Below are 22934 nucleotides of genomic sequence, written 5' to 3' on the forward strand. Positions count from 1 at the left end.
GCCTCAAGCCCAGTTCCTTTCTTCCTCAACATCCAGGAATCACACCTCTATCCAAGTCCACGCTAAGAAGGCATGAAGCTTATCCTGCTCCATAAGGAGAAGTCAATATCCAGCCAGACAGGAGAGCTGTGCAAGGAATCTTCTGCTTCACCACTCTTAATGGTTTGAGCGGAGTAGGTGCACCGTGGCTTCCATGTCACATTCACTTGCATACAATCTGATCCCCAGAGTTGTGCAGCATCAAATTGTGAGTAACCCTGATGTGAAGATACAAATATTCACCTCAGTGAGCGAAGTGGAGAAGGCCCTCTTTAGCTGAATTATATTGGACTGAGCTGCCATAGAAAGGAATGGTGATCAAGTCTAGTATTAATAATATTCATCAGATTATTCACGTTTGTACTGGACTGTAAACCTTTGATAGATATATATAAATACACACATATATTTTGTATGAACCAAGTCTGAAGTAAAGTTCCACCGTTTACATAGAGTAGTGTTCCTTTTTATCCAGAGGGGGCATTGTATGTGTGTACACACACACACACACACACACACACATTTTTTCCCACTCGTCTGTACCCCTTCCCCCCTTAATCTGGGTTGCTCCATGCTCTCCTGACATGTATGCCCTGCCAATACCAACTCCCTGCAGTTTTTTCATATATTAAAATGTAAAACAAAAATAGTCCATACATTTAAAAGTAAAATGCTAATTTTATTCACAAACTTTTAACATAAATCCAAAAGGGTCTTAAATGGTATTGCAAACGTAGATTCAATGTAAGAAATACATTTGAATCAGTTTTAAACTTTAACATTGCTCAATTGTAACCTATTAAAGAGAACCTTTCCCCAGCCCATTCATGTCCAGCTGAGTGCACCATGTAATAGGCACTGCTGCATAAACCCTGTCCACTCTAAACGGTTCCTAGCCTTCTCTGTTATTTAGATATCGGTGCCTTCAGATTTGGTGCCCGATATGTAAATAACCCCCTGAACGGCCAATCTCTAAGTGTTATTGTAAATGGCATGGGGCGTGATACTGAACACACTGACACTGTCCAATCAGCCACGGACAGTATCAGAGCGGCTTGTGCTGTGTAATCTCAGTCTAGATCAAACAGTCTGGTCGTCCTTGTCTGCCGAGAGCTGAAAAGTGAATGAGAGCGTGCACGCATGTGCGCTCTCATTCTTCAGCTCTCGGCAATCAAGGGCGACAGGGGGTGCCAAGTATCACGCCCCCTGCCATTTACAATGAAAGAAACTCCCCATTGATCTTTCAGGGGGTTTTTATATAATGGCTGCCAAATATAACGGCACCGATATCTAAATAACGCAGGGGGGTAGGAACAGTTTAAAGTGGACAAGGTTTGTGCAGCGGTGCCTATTACACGGTGCACTCAGATGCACATTTATGGGCGGGTGAAAGGTTCTCTTCAAGAATCTTGTGCAGCCAGGTCTCCAAGTCACATGTGTTCTTGATACTGCAAGTGGATGATTACTACACAGCATAGCAGATTAAGAGATGAAGAGTATTCCCCAGTCAGCGTGAACCTAGAAGAGAAAATTCAATTCTCAGATTATTTTAATCTCATTACAGTATATTGAAGAGCATTACAACTAGGAAAGTTCAGCAAAAGTCACTTACTGATTTGCAACTGCAGACGAGATAAACCCTATTCCTGATTGTGTAAATTGAGCCAGCATAATTGATTACCACCTACCACTGCCCATCTGAAACATTGTTTGAAGATGAATTCTACCTTTTTAAAGGGAACTAACGAGTTAAAGAGGCTCTGTCACCAGATTTTGCAACCCCTATCTGCTATTGCAGCAGATAGGCGCTGCAATATAGATTACAGTAACGTTTTTATTTTTAAAAAACGAGCATTTTTGGCCAAGTTATGACCATTTTTGTATTTATGCAAATGAGGCTTGCAAAAGTACAACTGGGCGTGTTGAAAAGTAAAAGTACAACTGGGCGTGTATTATGTGCGTACATCGGGGCGTTTTTACTTCTTTTACTAGCTGGGCGTTCTGACGAGAAGTATCATCCTCTTCTCTTCACAACGCCCAGCTTCTGGCAGTGCAGACACAGCCGTGTTCTCGAGAGATCACGCTGTGACGTCACTCACAGGTCCTGCATCGTGTCGGACGAGCCAGGACACATCGGCACCAGAGGCTACAGTTGATTCTGCAGCAGCATCAGCGTTTGCAGGTAAGTAGCTACATCGACTTACCTGCAAATGCCGATGCTGCTGCAGAATCATCTGTAGCCTCTGGTGCCGATGTGTCCTCGCTCGTCTGACACGATGCAGGACCTGGAGAAGTGACGTCACAGCGTGATCTGCCAGAAGCTGGGCGTTCTGAAGAGAAGTGGATGATACTTCTCGTCAGAACGCCCAGCTAGTAAAAGAAGTAAAAACGCCCCGATGTACGCACATAATACACGCCCAGTTGTACTTTTACTTTTCAACACGCCCAGTTGTACTTTTGCAAGCCTCATTTGCATAAATACAAAAATGGTCATAACTTGGCCAAAAATGCTCGTTTTTAAAAAATAAAAACGTTACTGTAATCTACATTGCAGCGCCTATCTGCTGCAATAGCAGATAGGGGTTGCAAAATCTGGTGACAGAGCCTCTTTAAATAGCAGTCTACCACCAACACCCTTCAGCAACCCTCCATTCACACAGAAAGGATGGACTCATAATGGGGGGCTTATGAATCATAATACTTTTAAGTGACCATGAAAAGGGCACTTCTGGAAGCCAGCTTCGAACTGCCATTCTAAACATTATGGGACCTCTAGTTTACAGACTCCTCATGAAAGCCTGAATAAGGAAACCTTACGCCTGATGGCCAGAAAGAACTTTTATAATGGATTACCACCTACCACTGCCATCTGAAACATTGTATGAAGATGAACTCTACCTTTTTAAAGGGAACTAACGAGTTAAATAGCAGTCTACCACCAACACCCTTCAGCAACCCTCCATTCACACAGAAAGGATGGACTCATAATGGGGGGCTTATGAATCATAATACTTTTAAGTGATCATGAAAAGGGCACTTCTGGAAGCCAGCTTCGAACTGCCATTCTAAACATTATGGGACCTCTAGTTTACAGACTCCTCATGAAAGCCTGAATAAGGAAACCTTACGCCTGATGGCCAGAAAGAACTTTTATAATGGATTACCACCTACCACTGCCATCTGAAACATTGTATGAAGATGAACTCTACCTTTTTAAAGGGAACTAACGAGTTAAATAGCAGTCTACCACCAACACCCTTCAGCAACCCTCCAATCACACAGAAAGGATGGACTCATAATGGGGGGGCTTATGAATCATAATACCTTTAATTGATCATGAAAAGGGCACTTCTGGAAGCTAGCTTCGAACTGCCATTCTAAACATTTTGGGACCTCTAGTTTAGAGACTCTTCATGAAAGCCTGAATAAGGGAACCTTACACCTGATGGCCAGAAAGCTATTATAATGGATTACAATCTACCACTGCTCATCTGAAACATTGTTTGAAGATGAACTCTACCTTTTTAAAGGGAACTAACCAGTTAAATATCAGTCTACCACCAACACCCTTCAGCAACCCTCCATTCACACAGAAAGGATGGACTCATAATGGGGGGGCTTATGAAGCATAATACCTTTAAGTGATCATGAAAGGGGCACTTCTGGAAGTCAGCTTTGGATAGCCATTTAAAACCTGGTACTATGGGATCAACGGATGACATTGGATGTCTCGCAAAATATCACAAGCCAATGCACTTTAGTGGAGGCTGTAGTCGCATACAGCACTACTCCATATACAAAAGGAAATCTGGGATGGGGTGGGTCTTCACCAGAAAAGGTGAGAAGGAAACAAACTACTTTGAGTAGAACATAAGTAGTCCTACTATTAATAAAACACAAAGATTAAGAAAAACAACAATAAATCACCAATGCCAACATTCCCTGCCCCCATTAACACTAAAAAGATTTGATTCATAATGGGGGGATTATGAATCATTATTTTTTAGTTTTAATAGAGGGAAGGGAGTTATTGAGACCAGCAAAGGATTGCCATTTTTTGCCTCTTGTCTTAGGGACAATGTAAATTGAGAAAATAATGAAACGCAATGGACATACCATCTTATGGTGGCTTCCTGCCCAGTCTTGTTGAATGACTAGTGCATGGATGGCAAATTTAGGTGGTTGTTTAAAGTCACTTCTGGGGTCCACGGGACATCGAAAACTTCTCATGCCTGCAAGAAATTACAGTAAATAAAAAACACTGAACAAACAGATCGTGATAACACCAATAGAAGCATTAGAAACTGCACCACCTTTCAAACCCTGAAAAAAAAAGTGATTTGCACCGCATCATATTACTTTAATGTGACCATGAGCATTGCAGCAGCTGTAATCTATTATCCCAGTGGAAACGCATAAAGGCAATATTTGCAGTTATTGCATTGACACAAGCGACAGAAGGGCCGGCGGCTGCCACAACACGTGACAGAAGGGCCGGCGGCTGCCACAATACGTGACAGAAGGGCCGGCGGCTGCCACAACACGTGACAGAAGGGCCGGTGGCTGCCACAACACGTGACAGAAGGGCCGGCGGCTGCCACAACACGTGACAGAAGGGCCGGCGGCTGCCACAAAACGTGACAGAAGGGCCGGCGGCTGCCACAACACGTGACAGAAGGGCCGGCAGCTGCCACAACACGTGACAGAAGGGCTGGTGGCTGCCACAACACGTAACAGAAGGGCCGGCGGCTGCCACAACACGTGACAGAAGGGCCGGCGGCTGCCACAACACGTGACAGAAGGGCCGGCGGCTGCCACAACATGTGACAGAAGGGCCGGCGGCTGCCACAACACAAATGGCAGGTTAACAAATAAAATACCCACCAACATCTCCAATGTTTAAGTTAAGCCTGAGTTCCTCACTTCAAACTCCCACACTTAAAAATGTGTAAACGCAGAAAGAAATCACAAATTTATGAACTTCAAGCACTTGAGTAAACAAATCCAGAAGGAAGAAAAAGACAAGCACTTCCACCTCCATGATTAGTTTGAGAAAGGAAGACTGCACAGAAGAGGAAAGACAATTGATGCTCAGGAAGAATATACATTCTCATGACAGACGATCATTGGAAATCCAGGAACTCATCATAACAAGCCCTGTTAAAATAAAACAAATGACATTATATCCTTCCATTTTGTACCTCAGGATTTCTGGGGTATTTACTGCTAATGGTCTTCTATCAGGACTAGTACTTTGTTCTATACTGGACTATGTCTAGGATTTTCTGCTACCTGCATCAATATTTTTTACTGACTAGTATTTGCTATATTTATAGCCATTTTCACACGGTGCTACACTGATAACCCCCCATTATCAATGCAGCAAATCATGCTCAAGTAGCTACTATCTATCCTGCGGAACTAGGGATGGGTTGGCGTTTTCACCATGTAGTTGTACGGTGATCGCCTTATTACTATGATGTATTACAATAATGGTTTAGAATTATAAATCCATTATGTATGCTATTGATCTAGAAATGCTAATGAGCATTTTAGTCCTAGGGACTGCCATCTTCAGCATGATGTTCAAGCAATAATCCCCCAATTATCACAATCACACAGTATGCCAAAGAAGCAAAGGGACATTATGGAATGGAGGGAATATAATTTTAAATAGTGGAGCCCTGAAAGGTCCAAAGCCAGAACACATTGTCCTGTAAGGCAAAAAATCTGGGATCAGTGATCTCACCTATCTGGCATATACTGCCTGTCAAGTTATTAGGGATACAGTAATACACTGCATCAATATTTCTTACCGACTAGTATTTGCTATATTTATAGCCATTTTCACACGGTGCTACACTGATAACCCCCCATTATCAATGCAGCAAATCATGCTCAAGTAGCTACTACCTATCCTGCGGAACTAGGGATGGGTCGGCATTTTCACCATGTAGTTGTACGGTGATCGCCTTATTACTATGATTTATTACAATAATGGTTTAGAATTATAAATCTATTATGTATGCTATTAATCTAGAAATGCTTATGAGCATTTTAGTCCTAGGGACTGCCATCTTCAGCATGGTGTTCAAGCAATAATCACCCAATTATCACAATCACACAGTATGCCAAAAAAAGCCAAGAGACATTATGGAATGGAGAATAGGATGTAGGAAGGGCCAAAGCCAAGAACATTATGGCCAAAGGATCTAAAGGAGGGATCGGAAATCCCAGTCAAGGCCACAAACAGTTGTTGGGGATTAGGATTAGTCTTTCTACACAGAATGTAGTTGAAGGCTTATGGGACAAGGATATCTGATATGACAAAGTCATTCAGACTTAAATGAACTAAACTATGAACCTACTATTTCACAGCAACTCTGGCTAGTGATGACGTGGTCGAGACTAGCACGGAGGTCTGGTGGTTTCACTCTTCCCTGGGAATTGGTGTCCAGTGTCAGGAGGCAGAATTAAATCTTCATGCTAAAAGAGAAAACAGAAAGGACATTGTAAGCTTATAAGAACACTCCAAGAAAGACATTTAGCATTATGGACAGTGTCTGGTATGAGGGGACAGCGCGATGGGTTCATGGAACATTAACATGAGAATCGCCGTCACGTACCACCCCCCCCCCAGGCAAAGTTTTATTTGTTTGTTTTAAGGGGAAAATATTTACTAGTAAGTTGTGTGGAAAACCTTTACAAGCTGCTGCGCACATTTGTATAGGCCCAGCCTTCAAATACAAATTCAGTTGTAAAATATACAATAACTTCTTATTTGTCCACCTATGGTGGCTAAAATGAGAGAGTTGACACTCTTGACATAGCTTCTAGCTGCTGAGAAACTACAACTGCCAACAATTGATAGCTGCAAATGACGAACGTAATGCAATTCTCTGGTCTGTCTTCCCCTAGAGTGAAGATGTCCCTTGATTCCAGTCAGCTTCTGTCATTTATATTAGTAATCTAGCAACTGACGAGAACTACGGATATGCACGTTTTGCTACTTCCCTCTAATGGTAACTACTCACATTTTTAGAAGGTGCAAATGCAATGAAGTCCAAGTTTTTCTTTTTAGCTAGTGGTATAATGACAAAATATGGCCACTGATGGAGGGGTGTGTGACCAGACCCGTCCTTAAGCAGCCTACATTGAACAATGCAAACGGCACTGCACATGCAGTAGTTTCCCTTGTGGTGCACAGTGTTATTCTATGGATGCCGCTGATGGAAGAAGCTTGTCACACACCCCTCCAAAAATGCACCATACGAATACACCCCAACCGCTCTGATCCCAGGAAACTAGTAAGAGCCTGTTCACATTAGTGCTGGCTAACGTTCATCTATTCCATTCAGCCTTTCAGTCAGAGGAACAGATGAATGGAAAGCCAAACGGAACCTATTGCCTCAGTTTGTATTACCATTGATTTCAATGGTATTTTTGTTTCTCTTTCAGTTGGCATCAGTTTGCCTCAGATGTGCTAGGTTTCGGTTTTTCCTAGAACAGGGCACTATGGAATTAGTAAGACAATTAGAAGGTTAGTGTGGAGTAGACTTTAGAATTAGTGACAATATAAAAATGTATCTTTGAAAACCACATTAACCCTTTCTGTACAAAGACATTTTTTGTTTCAAGTATGATTACGGTGATACCAAATTTATATATTAGTCCTTCTCAATGAATTAGAATATCATGAAAAAGTTAATTTCAGTAATTCAATTCAAAAAGTGAAACTCATTATATAGATTAATTACACAGAGATATCCATTTCTAGCATAGTTTTCTTTTAAGGTTGAGGATTATGGCTAACCGTTAATGAAAACCCAAAATTTAGTGTCTCAGAAAATTAGATTATAAAAGCCCAATTTCAAAAATTATTTTAATACCGAAAAGTTGGCCTACTGAAATGTATGTACAGTATATGCCCTCAATACTTGGTCGGGGCTCCTTTTGCATGAATTACTGCATCAATGCGGCGTGGCATGGAGGCGATCAGCCTGTGGCACTGCTGAGGTGTTATGAAAGCCCAGGTTGCTTTGATAGCGGCCTTCAGCTCGTCTGCATTGTTCGGTCTGGCGTCTCATCTTCCTCTTGACAGTACCCCATAGATTCTCTATGGGGTTTAGGTCAGGCGAGTTTGCGGACCAATCATTCACAGTGATACTGTGGTTATTAAACCAGGTATTGGTACTTTTGGCAGTGTGGGCAGGTGCCAAGTCCTGCTGGAAAATGAAATCAGCATCTCCATAAAGCTGGTCAGCGGAGGGAAGCATGAAGGGATCTGAAATTTCCTTTTCAGTAGGCCAACATTTCGTTATTAAAAATGTTTTTTGCAATTGGGCTTATATAATATTCTAATTTTCTGAGATACTAAATTTCGGGTTTTTCATTAACGGTTAGCCATACTCATCAACATTAAAAGAAAAAAATGCTGGAAATAGATCACTCTGCGTGTAATGAATCTATATAATATATGAGTTTCACTTTTTGAATTGAATTCGTGAAATAAATTAACTTTTTGATGATATTCTAATTCATTGAGACGGACTAGTAGGTTATTTTTTTATTTTATTACTTTTACAAAGAAAAACAATTGTTAAAAATAATTTATTTCACCACATTCTGAGAGCCATAACTTAATTGTTGACCGAGTGGTGTGAGGGCTTATTTTTTACTGGTACCATTTTTTGGTACATACAACTTTTTGATCACTTATTAAATTTTTGGGAGTGCCAAAAACTATTAATATTTCTGATGCATCTCTAGTTCCCATCCAGGGGCGTAACTAGGAAAGACTGGGCCCCATAGCAAAAAATAATGACCGGGCCCTCGCACGGGGGCCACAAGCAGCCCCCCTTATAATTATAACCCCCTGTAGAATGTGCCATACAGCCCCCCTGTAGACAGTGCTGTATAGCCCCGCCTATAGACAGTGTAACACCCCATTTGTAGATAACCCCTCAACCTCCCTCTTGTAGATAGTGCAATACAGCCCCCCTGTAGATATCGCCGTAAAGCCCCCACTGTATATACTGCCACACAGCCCCACTCCCTTGTATACAGGCGCTCATAGCTCCCCTTAGTAGAAAGTGCAGCACTCAGACCCCTATAGATAACGCCACAGCTCCCCCGTGTGTATAGTGCCACAAGGCAATGGCGCATCCGAGAAAGTTGTATCAGCCAAGGAGATGTCACTCAAACATAGAAAGGTGGGTTTGGAGGCAGGACTATGTGACTTCAAGATAGCGGCACCGCCCCATGACCCTCTAATGGGTGTGTACACACACACACACAACCAAGCTAAGTACATATATACAGCACCAGAACCAAGCTAAGTACATATATACAGCACCAGAACAAAGCTAAGTACATATATACAGCACCAGAACAAAGCTAAGTACATATATACAGAAAAAGTAGAAGAAATGATCCAGCGCTGAGTCGTACTTTGAGTTTAAAAAGGAAGCAGTATTCCCACCTTTATTGGGGTATTGAAATTAAAAATTGAAGGGAGACGCAGTCCCAAGACGTGTAGATAGTAGGCGGTTTGCCCTGGCCTACGCGTTTCGAGCACGTACTGTGCTCTTACTCATGGCAAAGAAATGTGAAGGCACTTCCTACCTTGCCTGCTTGATATACGTAAATAATGAGTATGGAAAATTCAGGTGAGCAATTAACCCTGAGTGCTGATTGTTACCGCAGGTGAAATGTACCTGCGGGAAGAAACAGCATTGGTATGTGTAATCAAAAAGGTATGTGTTATGTTCCAAGAACATTATGGACCCTGTCCATTCAATACAAAAAAAAATAATAATGGCTATATTTAGATGAGACTATTCAGAATATTAGATATTACATAACATACCTTAAATCGTATAATTCATACAGCAGGCAAAGCAGTATTAGCCTCACAATACATGCAAAATATATCACAGATGTTATATGTGCGAAGCCAAAAATTAAAAACAACATACACAATTCTTGATTTGACTTAATTCCGATTGTTGCATATTTAGACTAGCATATAAGATATCAAAATATACGACACAAGCATGCAAACAAATCGGAAATGTAATTAAAAACTATTGAGGGAAGAAAATTAATTGTTCCCAACATAATAAAAAAGAATTTGTAAATGTATATACACATGTATGACCAAAGAAACACTATATAAACTGTATATGTGTGATAGTTATATACTATAATAACATTTGATTTCATCAATAAATCCCAGTAAATTAAATCCTATGTCGTAAGTGCTTTATTGGGAGTGGTTAGAGAAACCCGATGTTAGTCAGGTCTGAGTGAGGGTGTGAAGGGTTCCATACGATTTATTATAAATATATAAAGAATTTATCTCAGTATTCTTTACATTTTTCGTTTATAGTTTGTCAATTTTAGAAACGATTCTTGTCATTTCGATTAGTTAATAGAACCTACTGTATATCGTAAGCATTTGTTCCGAAATTTTATTTTATTTTTTTATCCATTAAAGATGAAGTGTATGCTTTTCCAATATTTATTTGTTTTTATAAGAGTGCATAACATTCATTCAATCTTTGAATATATAAACTGCTGGGAATAAATGCTGTCAATTTGACATCTTCAAATTCCATTAGAATTAGGGCCTGTTCACATCACCGTTTGCTTTCCGTTCCAGGGTTCCGTCGGAGGTTTCCGTCGGGTGAACCCCGCAACGGAAAGTGAAAGCACAGCTTCCGTTTCAGTCACCATTGATCTCATTGATTCCGTCGGAAAACCGGAAACCTGCCGGAATGGTGACCAACGGAAACCATTAGCAATGTTTCCATCACCATTGATATCAATGGTGACTGAAACGGAAGCTGTGGTTTCACTTTCACTTTCCGTTGCGGGGTTCACCCAACGGAAACCTCAGACGGAACCCCGGAACGGAAAGCGAACGGTGATGTGAACAGGCCCTAATTCTAATGGAACTGTTGCTTTCTGTTTAATGTATTGATCCTCTCTTCCTCTGGCGGGAGGGAGGTAAACTTATATTAATGCTAGTTAAAAAAACAAAACCTGCCAGCCGGGTATTGAACCAGTGACCTTCCAGGTGTAAGGCAATCAAACTATCCACTACACTATAGAAGCCATCATATCCAATACGTGCCAAAGTAGTAGTTGAGGGTCAACGGCGGGCAGTATCTCAATATTTCCTGCCGGCACCATCTGTCTGCTGGTCGGGCTGGTAACTGGTCAGACTCAGAGTCAGACTGGCCGCCGCATGCACTGGAAGTGACTGAGACTCACCACTCAGCCCCACTTGTAGCTTTCCCACGCTAATTAAGCACAGGGAAGCTACAAGCGGGGCTGTGACTAGTGAGTCGGAAACTCAATCCACCCCCACCCGCACCACCCTGCCTGGTCTCTGGACATAGTCATTGACAGTACTGTCCATATATGGACATTGACGTCAGTGGCTAATCCTTGAGCCGAATCCCCGTTGCCGACTCTGGCCGGGGATTCTGGTCATAAATGGACAGTACCGTCAATGGCTACCCAGAGCACAGCGCTTAATGTAGCACTGTGCCCGGAGAAGCGCCCTCTGCTCCTCCGTTATGAACTAATTCTGAACCAGGGAGCTGATGGTTTGACGGCGGGACATAGGGACACCGCCCGGAACCCGGGGCGGTTGGTAGGTATGAATATGTAGCAGGGCTAATATAAAAGATGTACGATTATAACACATTGTAATCCGCACTAGAGAATAAATCACAGGTGCAGAGAACAACACGGCAGCAGATACAAACACCATAACAATCAAACAAACGGGCATCATGTGCTGGTGAGCAGATCACTGCCAGCACATAGAGGGGAATTCTACAAATACTGCATTTTTAAAGTGCCCCAAACCCCTTTTAACCACAAAGTCCACTTACATCACTGCTCCTGGCAGAGCTCCTCCAAAACTTCTGGTCACACTCGGCCACATCTCCCACAAAAAACAACCACACCCTGCACTTTGTACAGGTAAAACACATTGAGGCCTAGGTTACCTAGTTTTTATCATGCATAAAAAATCTTTTGGCAGATTTTGATTGCCATCGTTGTTTCGACTGGTTTTCGCTGTTTTTTTTCGCAGTTTTTGCCCACGGCCGTTGAATGTAATGCGAAAACCATTTTAAAAAAAACGCTGAAAAAATGCTCGAAACGAGTGTCGCAGATTTTGTCTGATTCCCATTGATTTCAGTGGCAGGTACAAAGCGGAAACCGCTCAAAGAAAAAAGAACATGCCTCTTTGTTTTTTTTCGGCGAGTGGTCGTAAGCCGCCCTGGAGAAAAAACGCCTCTGCCTCCCATTGGGGGGCAATTCGCGCCGTTTTTTTACGCTGATTCCGATGCATCAAAATCAGTGCCTAAACACTCCGTGTGAACTGACCCTTGTTTTATAGGTTTCACCTGTAAAAACTGCATAGGAAACCGCAGTAAAACGCCGTATGACTGCGTTAATTTTTTTCTGCAATTTTTGATGCCCTTTTTACTGTGCGGCCACAAACGACTCATGTAAATACATTTTTGTGTGTTTTTCGATGATGTTGCAGTAAAGAAAAACGCATTGAAAAACGCACCAAATTGCAGTAAAAATGCATGCGGTTTTCGGATCTACCTCAACCGCAACATGAGCATAGACCCTTAGGCTACATGCACACGATACATAATAAATGCGGATTTGACGCGCTGATTTTCCTGCGGAAAGTCTGCAGCATAAGGGCTTATTCAGACGAACGGGATATACGTTCGTGCAACGCGCGTGATTTCCACGCGCGTCGCACGGACCTATATTAGTCTTTGGGGCAGTGCAGGCAGTTGTGTGATTTTTCCGCAGCGTGAGTCCGCTGCGAAAAAGTCACAACATGTCCGTTCTTTGGGCATTTTTCGCGCATCACGCACCCATTGAAGTCAATGGGTGCATGAAAATCACGCATGCCACATGGAAGCACTTCCGTGCAAACAACGTGATTCGCGCAACAGCAGTGAAAGGATGAATGAAAACAGAAAAGCACATCTTTAATGGATGTGACACTATATATCCCAATTCAATGGGAGCCATTTTCGGCCGATTTTTGACGGGTTTTGCGGAGTGGTTTCCGCTCCAAAAAGCTTGTCAAAATACTCTGTGTGAACAGGGCCTAAGGGTATGTTCACACGCAGAGTCAAAAACGTCTCAAAATACGTAGCTGTTTTCAAGGGAAAACAGCTCCTGATTTTCAGACATTTTTTAAGCCACTCGCGATTTTCGCTTCGTTTTTCGCTCCGTTTTTGGAGCTTTTTTCGATAGAGTCAATGAAAAACGGCTCCAAAAACGTCCCAAGAAGTGACCTGCACTTCTTTTTCGCTGCCGTTTTTTTTACGCGTAAAAAACGCTGCGAAAAACGCTCTGTCGGAACAGAACGCCGTTTTCCCATTGAAATCAATGGGCAGATGTTTGGAGGTGTTCTGCTTCAGATTTTTCGGCCGTTTTTCGGGTGTTTACGGCATGAAAAACGGCCGAAAATAGGCCGTGTGTACATACCCTAAAAAAGCATTAAAAATCAAAGACACACGGTTTTTACACGATTTGCTCAAGTTTTTGTCTCTGCGAAGCACATTTATTTTACTGGTTTCACCTGTAAAATCCTACACAGGCAAAATCATGGCATTTTCTAAACGTTTTTTTAATGTAAATGCACCCTTTTTGCATTATTTTGTCACGGTTTTAGCGGCAATTTTTATAATCATGTCAAAATCTGCAGGGTTTTTGTGAATATCACAAAAAAAAAACATTAAAAAAAATAATTTCATTGTACCCCGAGTCCACATATAACGGATTTGCAGCGGAAATTTTCAGCAGCAAATCCACAGGGAAATCGCGCGGGTTGGCTACTTGTTGCGGGTTTTACATACCCATTGAATTCAGTGGGGAAAACCCACAACAGAAAAGCAATCTAGTTTTCCTCTAGAAACTGGTCTGGCTGGCATTTTACCTTTTTTTAAAACAGCGAAAGGCTGAATGAGATCCACCACAGAGTGAGCATTCGTGCTTAAATTTGCTCGCAGCAAAGAATCTACAGTGACCCTTATTAAAGAGCCAATATGCTCCTGGTCATTGACCCGCCGCAGCAGACTGGGAATTGCCCGCAGCGGCGGATGACTGAAAGGGATTAGAAGGCTTCTGGGCCAACATAAGTTGGATCCAGACATCTGTGGCTTTAGAAGACCAGCAGGCCGTGCCGCCAATTTGTAAACCAAATAAATTGTGTCCAGATACGTAAAAAGTTTAAAGGCCTTTTAAGGTTGCTTCTGACTGTCACGGTCACAGGGTATGTGGACCCACTAGGCTGCTCTGCCATAACGGAGAGGCAGCTGACCAGGTCACAATCTATATGAAAGCCAATAGTAGATAGTAACGCTTGGTTACCTGAACTAGTCCAGACGGTGGCTGTGTCTTCAGCACGGATGGAGGCCGGTGCAGCAGGTAGCGCCAGACGTGATGGGCAGTATCTGATGTGGCAGAAGACACTGGACGTGGCAGAAGACACTGGACGTGGCAGAAGACACTGGACGTGGCAAACGACACTGGACGTGGCAAACAACAGCAGGTGCAGTAGACATGACTCCAACACTGGTAGGCACAGGAACAAGAACAGTACGGGATACAGGAACAGGTAACAGGGCACGGGTAACAACTGGAACTGTAAACACTAAGGGACCATTTGCAAGACAGACTGGGATAAACTAACAACGCACAGGCAAGGATCAGAAGGGCTGGGGCCTTCTTATAGACCAGGAAACCATGGCAGTTGATGATGAAGATGATTTCCTTTGTGCAAGCGCTGACCCTTTAAGGCCGGGCACGAGCGTGCATGCGCATCCTACGGGACACAGCAGAATGGAGCAGAAGTGAGCACTGGCGTCTCCTAGGAAGAAGATGGGGACCATCGCTGACGGATCCATGGCTGCGGGCGTCGGGAGGTAAGTAAACCCGACGGCCCGTGGCCATGGACGCTACAGTATCCCCCCTCTTAAGCCCCCTCTTCTTGGGGCCAGAGCGAGAGAGGAACTTTTTAATAAGAGCAGGAACACTGAGGTTCTCTTCTGACTCCCAGGACCTCTCCTCAGGACCAAACCCACTCAAGTCCACCAAATAGAAAGTCCTTCCTCCTACCCTTTTGCAGTCCAGGATCTCCCTTACCTCAAATACATCAGAAGGACCCTTGTGCGGGACATTGTATTTCTGGGGTTTCCTGTGGTTTGGCCAGCTGCCTTCCCGCTATGGCGGTACGGCCTAGTGGGTCCACTAACCCGCTCCGTGAGACTTTGACGACACAAGCCATGCTGGCCGAGATGGAGGATCTCCAGTCATGACAAGACCAGCTCCTCCTGTCGGTGAACACCATAGCCCATCGGTTGCTCGCTCCAACCACAGTCGTCACCGCACCTGTCCCTGCGGTTCCTCCTGCTACACTTCCTGTCTGTACCGGTACCAAACCCCTGTGTTTCTTGCCACTACCTCCACGCTATGACGGAGATCCGAGGTCCTGCAGGGGATTTTTGAATCAGTGCCTGATCCATTTCAGACTTCATGCCAGGTCCTTCTGTTCGGATGACGTCAGGATCGCCTTCATCATCTCTCTCCTTACTGGCAAAGCCCTGGCATGGGCTAATCCTCTGTGGGAACATCAGGGACCAGAGACCCGGGACTTGCAGTGCTTCTTACAGTCCTTCCGCTCGATCTTTGAGGAACCTGGTAGAGGTTCTTCGGCTGCTGCATCCTTGCTAACCCTACACCAGGGAGATCTCACCATGGGCGAGTATGCCATTCAGTTCCGTATCCTGGCTGCTGAATTGACCTGGAAGAACGAGGCTTTGGTGGCTACATTCTGGCAGGGACTGTTTTCAGGGATCAAGGACGAGCTGGCTGCTCGCGATCTGCCATCTACCCTGGACGATCTTATCCTACTCGCCTCCCGTGTCGACATGAGGATCCGGGAACGTTCCCAAGAGGTTCTCCGGGAGAGAGTACTTCCTAGGCTGGATTCTGCCGTCCCGCAATCCCCCTCAGTCGTCCCACCAGAGGATCCGATGCAGGGTAATTATGTCAAATTGTCTACCCAGGAGAGACAAAGCAGAAGCACTTCTGGACTTTGTCTGTATTGCGGACATGGAGACCATATTGTGCGTCTGTGTCCCCAGAGGCTGGAGAGACCCCATTGCCTAGGATTGGTTGGAGAGACAACCCTAGGTGGAACGGAATCTAACAGAGCATTCGGTTCCAAATTGACTATTCCTGTGACCCTGGTATCCGGCGAGAGGACGCATCAAGTTTCTGCCTATCTTGACCCTGGCTCTGCTGCAAACTTCATCCAGAAAGAGCTTATGGATCATCTTCAGTTGCCCACAGTTCCCCTGGAGACATCTTTGGCTGTTGCCTCAGTTAATGGACTGCCTCTGCCTGATCCCATCATCTCTAAAACCAAGCCGTTGAAGCTCCAGGTTGGAGTACTTCATTCTAAATTTATTTCTTTCCTTGCTTTGCCCAAGGCTATCAATCCTGTTCTGCTTGGCCTGCCTTGGCTTCGACTACATGCCCCAGTCCTGGACTTTTATTCTTGAGAGGTTCTCCAATGGGGCTCCAAGTGCTATGGTCGTTGTCTGTTGCAGATCCATCCTGTCAAGCCTCCTCTGCCTCAGTCGTTGGTGGGACTGCCTCCCCATTTTGCTCAGTATGCAGATGTTTTCAGCAAAAAGGAGGCTGAGACGCTGCCTCCACATCGGACCTATGACTGCCCCATTGAACTGGTCCCTAATGCCTCTCTCCCCCGTGGACAGGTATATCCTCTCTCCTTGCCTGAGTCTCTATCCATGTCGGCCTATATCAAGGAGAATCTGGAGATTGGTTTTATACGAAAATCTTCCTCCCCGGCCGGGGCTGGATTCTTCTTCGTTAAAAAGAAGGATGGATCCCTTCGTCCCTGCATTGACTACCGGGGCCTCAACCTGATCACAGTCAAGAACAAATACCCGTTGCCACTCATCTCTGAGTTGTTTGATCGCATACGAGGGGCCAAAATTTTTTCTAAGCTAGACCTGCGTGGGGCTTACAATCTAGTCCGGATTCGCCGGGCTGATGAATGGAAGACGGCATTTAACACCCGGGACGGGCACTATGAATACCTAGTGATGCCCTTCGGACTGTGTAACGCTCCCGCAGTGTTTCAGGAGTTCGTTAATGATATCTTCCGGGATCTACTCTATGTCTGTGTTGTTGTTTATCTCGATGATATTTTGATTTTCTCCCCAGATCCGACGACTCATCGGAGGCATGTCCGTCAGGTTCTACTACGATTGAGGGAGAATCATTTATACGCCAAGTTGGAGAAGTGCGTCTTTGAGAAGAGTTCTCTGCCCTTCCTGGGATACGTCATCTCGGATCAAGGCCTCAAGATGGATCCTGAGAAAGTGAAGGCTGTCCTGGAGTGGCCACGTCCCCAAGGCTTAAGGGCCATACAGCGGTTCCTGGGATTCGCCAATTTCTACCGGCAGTTTATTCCTAATTTCTCTTCTCTGACGTATCCCATCTCGACCCTTACCAAGAAGGGTGTGAACGCCAAAGTGTGGACTCCAGAGGCAGAGTCCGCATTTATTAGCCTCAAGAGAGCCTTCACTTCAGCCTCGATCCTCCATCATCCTGACGTATCTCGGCAGTTCTCACTGGAAGTGGACGCTTCCTCTGTTGGTGCAGGTGCACTTCTGTACCAGAGGAGCTCCAAAGGAAAGGCAGTAGTATGTGGCTACTACTCTAGACTGTTTTCTGCTGAGCGCAATTACTCCATTGGAGATCGGGAGCTGCTGGCCATCAAATTGGCTCTGGAGGAGTGGAGACATCTTCTGGAGGGCGCTGCTCACCCCATCCTGATCTTCACCGACCACAAGAACCTTACTTACCTACAGTCCGCTCAAAGACTGATTCCTCGTCAAGCCAGGTGGTCGCTGTTCTTCACCCGTTTTCTGTTTGTGCTCCACTACCGTCCCGCGGACAAGAATGTGAGGGCCGATGCCCTGTCCAGATCGTTTGAGACGGAAGACACGGTGGAGTCCCTTCAGACCATCATAGACCCGTCCTGCATTGTCACTGCTAATCCTCTGCAGGTTAGAGACATCCCTTTTGGGAGGACGTTTGTTCGGTTGGCAGACAGGAGAAGAATTCTCCGCTGGGGACATAGTTCTAAACATGCTGGGCACGCTGGTGTCCGTAAGACCCGAGACCTGATTGCTCGTCACTTTTGGTGGCCCACGCTACCTAAAGATGTTCTGGACTTTGTCTCTTCTTGCACGGTGTGTGCCTCTAACAAAGTGACTCACTCCAAGCCTGCCGGCCTTCTTCAACCTCTGCCTGTACCCAATGCCCCCTGGCAGCACATTGCGATGGACTTCGTCACAGACCTTCCCCCCTCAGCAGGATGCAACACTGTCTGGGTGGTGGTGGACCGGTTCTCTAAGATGGCTCATTTTATCCCGCTGACCGGCCTACCTTCTGCTCCTCGTCTGGCAAGTCTCTTCATTCTACACATCTTTCACTTGCATGGCTTGCCTCTACACATCGTGTCAGATCGGGGTGTTCAGTTTACCTCTAAGTTCTGGAGAGCCCTCTGTAAACTCCTGGATGTGAGTTTGGACTTTTCCTCTGCCTATCACCCCCAGTCCAATGGGCAAGCTGAGAGGATCAACCAGATCATGGAGAATTATCTCCGCCACTTCATCTCTTCACAGCACGATAACTGGGTAAAGCTTCTTCCATGGGCCGAGTTTCTTACAACAACCACACAAGTGAGTCCACCACTTCCACTCCGTTTCACATCGTGTACAGTCAACATCCCAGAGTCCCTCTTCCTGTATCAACTTCATCTCAGGTACCCGCTGCTGACTCTGCATATGGGGACTTCCTGCAAATCTGGCAACAGACCCGGTCCTCTATTTTGCTGGCGGTAGATCACATGAAGCGAAAGGCAGATACTAAGAGAAGAGAGCCGTCTCAGTATCTTCCTGGGACTAAAGTCTGGCTGTCCTCTCAGAACATTCGCTTGAGGGTGCCTTCATACAAGTTTGCTCCCAGGTTCCTTGGTCCTTTCGAGATCCTGCAACAAATCAACCCTGTTGTTAAGGATCTGCCAGGCACAGCTTCTGTATCCACGCCCATAGGTAATCAGTCTGCACCTGCTTCTACGTCTGTGAGACTGACTCCATCTTCCACCACTCAGGATGGCAGGCTTAGGAGTGGGAGAGCCTATCACAGCCTGGCCAGACGGAGCTAGCTTCCGCCCCCTGTCTATTTATACCTGCCTTTCCTGTTCATCCTTGCTTGTGACTCTTCTCTGTTGGTTTCCTGGCCCTGCTGCAGCTTCTTGAACTACTTGTCCCTGCTTCGTATTGCCCCTGAACTTTCCTCCGTTGATCTTTTCTATTCTGCTCTCGGACTCATTTATGACGAGACTGACAGGACTGCCTTTGCCGAGAGTCAGCTGGTGACCTTACGTCAGGGTAAGAGACCTGTTGAGGAGTATTGCTCTGACTTTAGGAAGTGGTGCGTAGCTTCTCGGTGGAATGACCCTGCCTTAAGGTGCCAGTTTAGGTTGGGTCTGTCGAATGCCCTGAAAGACCTGCTAGTTAGCTATCCCTCTACTGACTCCCTAGACCAGGTTATGGCTTTAGCGGTACGACTTGACCGACGTCTCAGGGAACGACGACTTGAACGTCTTGATGTTTTCTCCTCTGACTCCCCCATGATGCCTCCTGAGGTTCCGTTGCTTCATTCCTCCCCGGAAGACTCGGAGGTACCTATGCAACTCGGGGCCTGCAGCATAAGGGCTTATTCAGACGAACGGGATATACGTTCGTGCAACGCGCGTGATTTCCACGCGCGTCGCACGGACCTATATTAGTCTTTGGGGCAGTGCAGACAGTTGTGTGATTTTTCCGCAGCGTGAGTCCGCTGCGAAAAAGTCACGACATGTCCGTTCTTTGGGCATTTTTCGCGCATCACGCACCCATTGAAGTCAATGGGTGCATGAAAATCACGCATGCCACATGGAAGCACTTCCGTGCAAACGTGATTCGCGCAACAGCAGTGAAAGGATGAATGAAAACAGAAAAGCACATCTTTAATGGATGTGACACTATATATCCCAATTCAATGGGAGCCATTTTCGGCCGATTTTTGACGGGTTTTGCGGAGTGGTTTCCGCTCCAAAAAGCTTGTCAAAATACTCTGTGTGAACAGGGCCTAAGGGTATGTTCACACGCAGAGTCAAAAACGTCTCAAAATACGTAGCTGTTTTCAAGGGAAAACAGCTCCTGATTTTCAGACATTTTTTAAGCCACTCGCGATTTTCGCTTCGTTTTTCGCGCCGTTTTTGGAGCTTTTTTCGATAGAGTCAATGAAAAACGGCTCCAAAAACGTCCCAAGAAGTGACCTGCACTTCTTTTTCGCTGCCGTTTTTTTTTACGCGTAAAAAACGCTGCGAAAAACGCTCCGTCGGAACAGAATGCCGTTTTCCCATTGAAATCAATTGGCAGATGTTTGGAGGTGTTCTGCTTCAGATTTTTCGGCCGTTTTTCGGGTGTTTACGGCATGAAAAACGGCCGAAAATAGGCCGTGTGTACATACCCTAAAAAAGCATTAAAAATCAAAGACACACGGTTTTTACACGATTTGCTCAAGTTTTTGTCTCTGCGAAGCACATTTATTTTACTGGTTTCACCTGTAAAATTCTACACAGGCAAAATCATGGCATTAGTATACCTACATGAAGAACACCACGAAAGAAATTCCCCAGATACATTTATCGCAGTCACAAAATCTGACCCATCACATAATAACCCATGGGGAAAGACGCATGGTAATAACGGTGAACCCGCTGATTAATTACAAAAACCTATAAATCGGAGTCTGACACACCAAAAATAACTTTAAAATAGAAAATTTATTGAATACATCTAAAAAATGCCACAAAAGTTAAAACAGAGATGATATCCACAGTACAGAAAGACAACCAGATTAATTGTATATAATAATTCCAGATATATGGGTAAAAGGCAACACTGTTCAGATACAGGAATACATCCACAGTGGGTTACAATTGTGTAGCGTCATATACATATTCTGATACATTCACCAGCAAAATGGGCTAATCAGCACATAGGGCAAAACTCCCCCGTATGTATCTCTTTCACATTTTTAAAGTATAAATTAAGTAAGCATCAATGAGTGACGTACAAAAGTATAAATACCCCTGAATAAGGCCAGATGCAAAAATCAGTAAAGAAACAATACAAAACAAATACTAGTACCATGCACAAGTAAAATACATGGCTCAAATTTAAACAAGTGAAAACAGACACATGAAATACGAGCAGGGCAATAGCTGTAATGTCAGCCCCAGTTACAGACACTCAAACACCCATTAGATTAGATATGGTAGAAAAAAGCTTTTGCTGGAACACAGACATATGCTGGAAGCGGAGTTCATACCCATTGTGACAGGTCACCGTCTCTGGTGTCAACCCCGACGCGCGTTTCGGCCCGGAAGCCTTCGTCTGGGGGTGGTGTTGTGATTGAAGATGCCGTCCCTATAAAGCTGCCCTCGTCCAATCACCTTCTATATTAGAAGGATACAGCAGCTGTGTCTCGGTGCAGGAGATTGTACTGACGTCGTTGCAGGAGATAAATGCCGGTGTGTTAAATCCGAACACACTGGAGAGTGAGATCACCTGACCCACGATCCGGCCCCAAGCCGGAAGATGCAACCATAGCAACGCTTGCCGCACATCAAGACACAGTGACAAGACGAATACACAAAGGTTACTACATAAAAACCAGATGTACGAAAGGGACGGGGGAGGCAAAGCGGAACATGGGAGAGAAAGAAAAACAGCTCAAAAGATAAATTAAAATATATACTACGGGCCGTATCATGCACTAGTGATCTAGCACAAAAATAACATTACAATTAAAGATGGAATTCATGAAAACGAGTTATATATACATACATGCATACTTGCCAACAAAATTAATAAATAACGAATATTAAATAGGTGAATAATTTCTAAAGAAAATGGATCAAAAATTAATAAAAAATAATAAATAAATGAATACACAATGCCAAAACAAATACTTACTCCTAAAATAAATACAGAGTGTATAAGTGAATACATACATACACAACACACATTAGATCACAAGTACAAATATATATGTATATTTCATTTATGAATATTGTTGTTTAAAAAGTTTTAAAAAAGATTTTTATTAATTTTTATTCCTTTCCCTAACCTTTCCCTATTGGTGTGTGAACAGTGGTAAATAGTATGCGTATATGAATACAAGCGCATACCAACAAATAATGTAAAGTGAAGACATACAACAAGGGGTACATAATATCAAACATATACCATAATAAATAAATGCAAAATTACAACAACAAGAGTGAAAATAAAAGTGAAAACTTATATCTTATTTAACACCAATAAAAGTGTGATTAATCATACATTAAATACAGAAGCTATCATACCCAAAACAAACATATATAAGAATATGTGAATAAATTTATTAAAATAAAATAGAAAATATATGAATATAATGATAAATATCATATATAAACTATAATAAAGTATATCTATCTAGGCATTGGATACACAATTATAAATAAATAAATATAATATAGAAAAACAATTATATAGTAGGTGGAAAATATATGTATATATTTATATCACATAAAAAATCCATGATATTGCAATATATTTAAAATATAATACAAGAATTGGAAAACTAATTGTTGTCAGTCCATTTACATTAATGCAAAATAAACTATAAACTATAAACCATACACTTCT

At 43.9% G+C, this 22934-nt stretch overlaps 1 long non-coding RNA gene across 1 annotated transcript; it reads right to left on the minus strand.

Moving 5' to 3' along the window:
* Nucleotides 1-1405: 1405 nt before the first annotated feature.
* Nucleotides 1406-22104, minus strand: LOC142741439 (uncharacterized). The gene is made up of 4 exons (XR_012881137.1): nucleotides 21574-22104; nucleotides 6408-6525; nucleotides 4156-4271; nucleotides 1406-1557 (listed from the first exon to the last, which is right to left on the minus strand). It is a non-coding gene; the product is annotated as an uncharacterized LOC142741439 (long non-coding RNA).
* Between the last annotated feature and the right edge of the window lie 830 nt (nucleotides 22105-22934).

Source organism: Rhinoderma darwinii, chromosome 1 (assembly GCF_050947455.1).
Source record: "Rhinoderma darwinii isolate aRhiDar2 chromosome 1, aRhiDar2.hap1, whole genome shotgun sequence".
Taxonomy (NCBI): domain Eukaryota; kingdom Metazoa; phylum Chordata; class Amphibia; order Anura; family Rhinodermatidae; genus Rhinoderma; species Rhinoderma darwinii.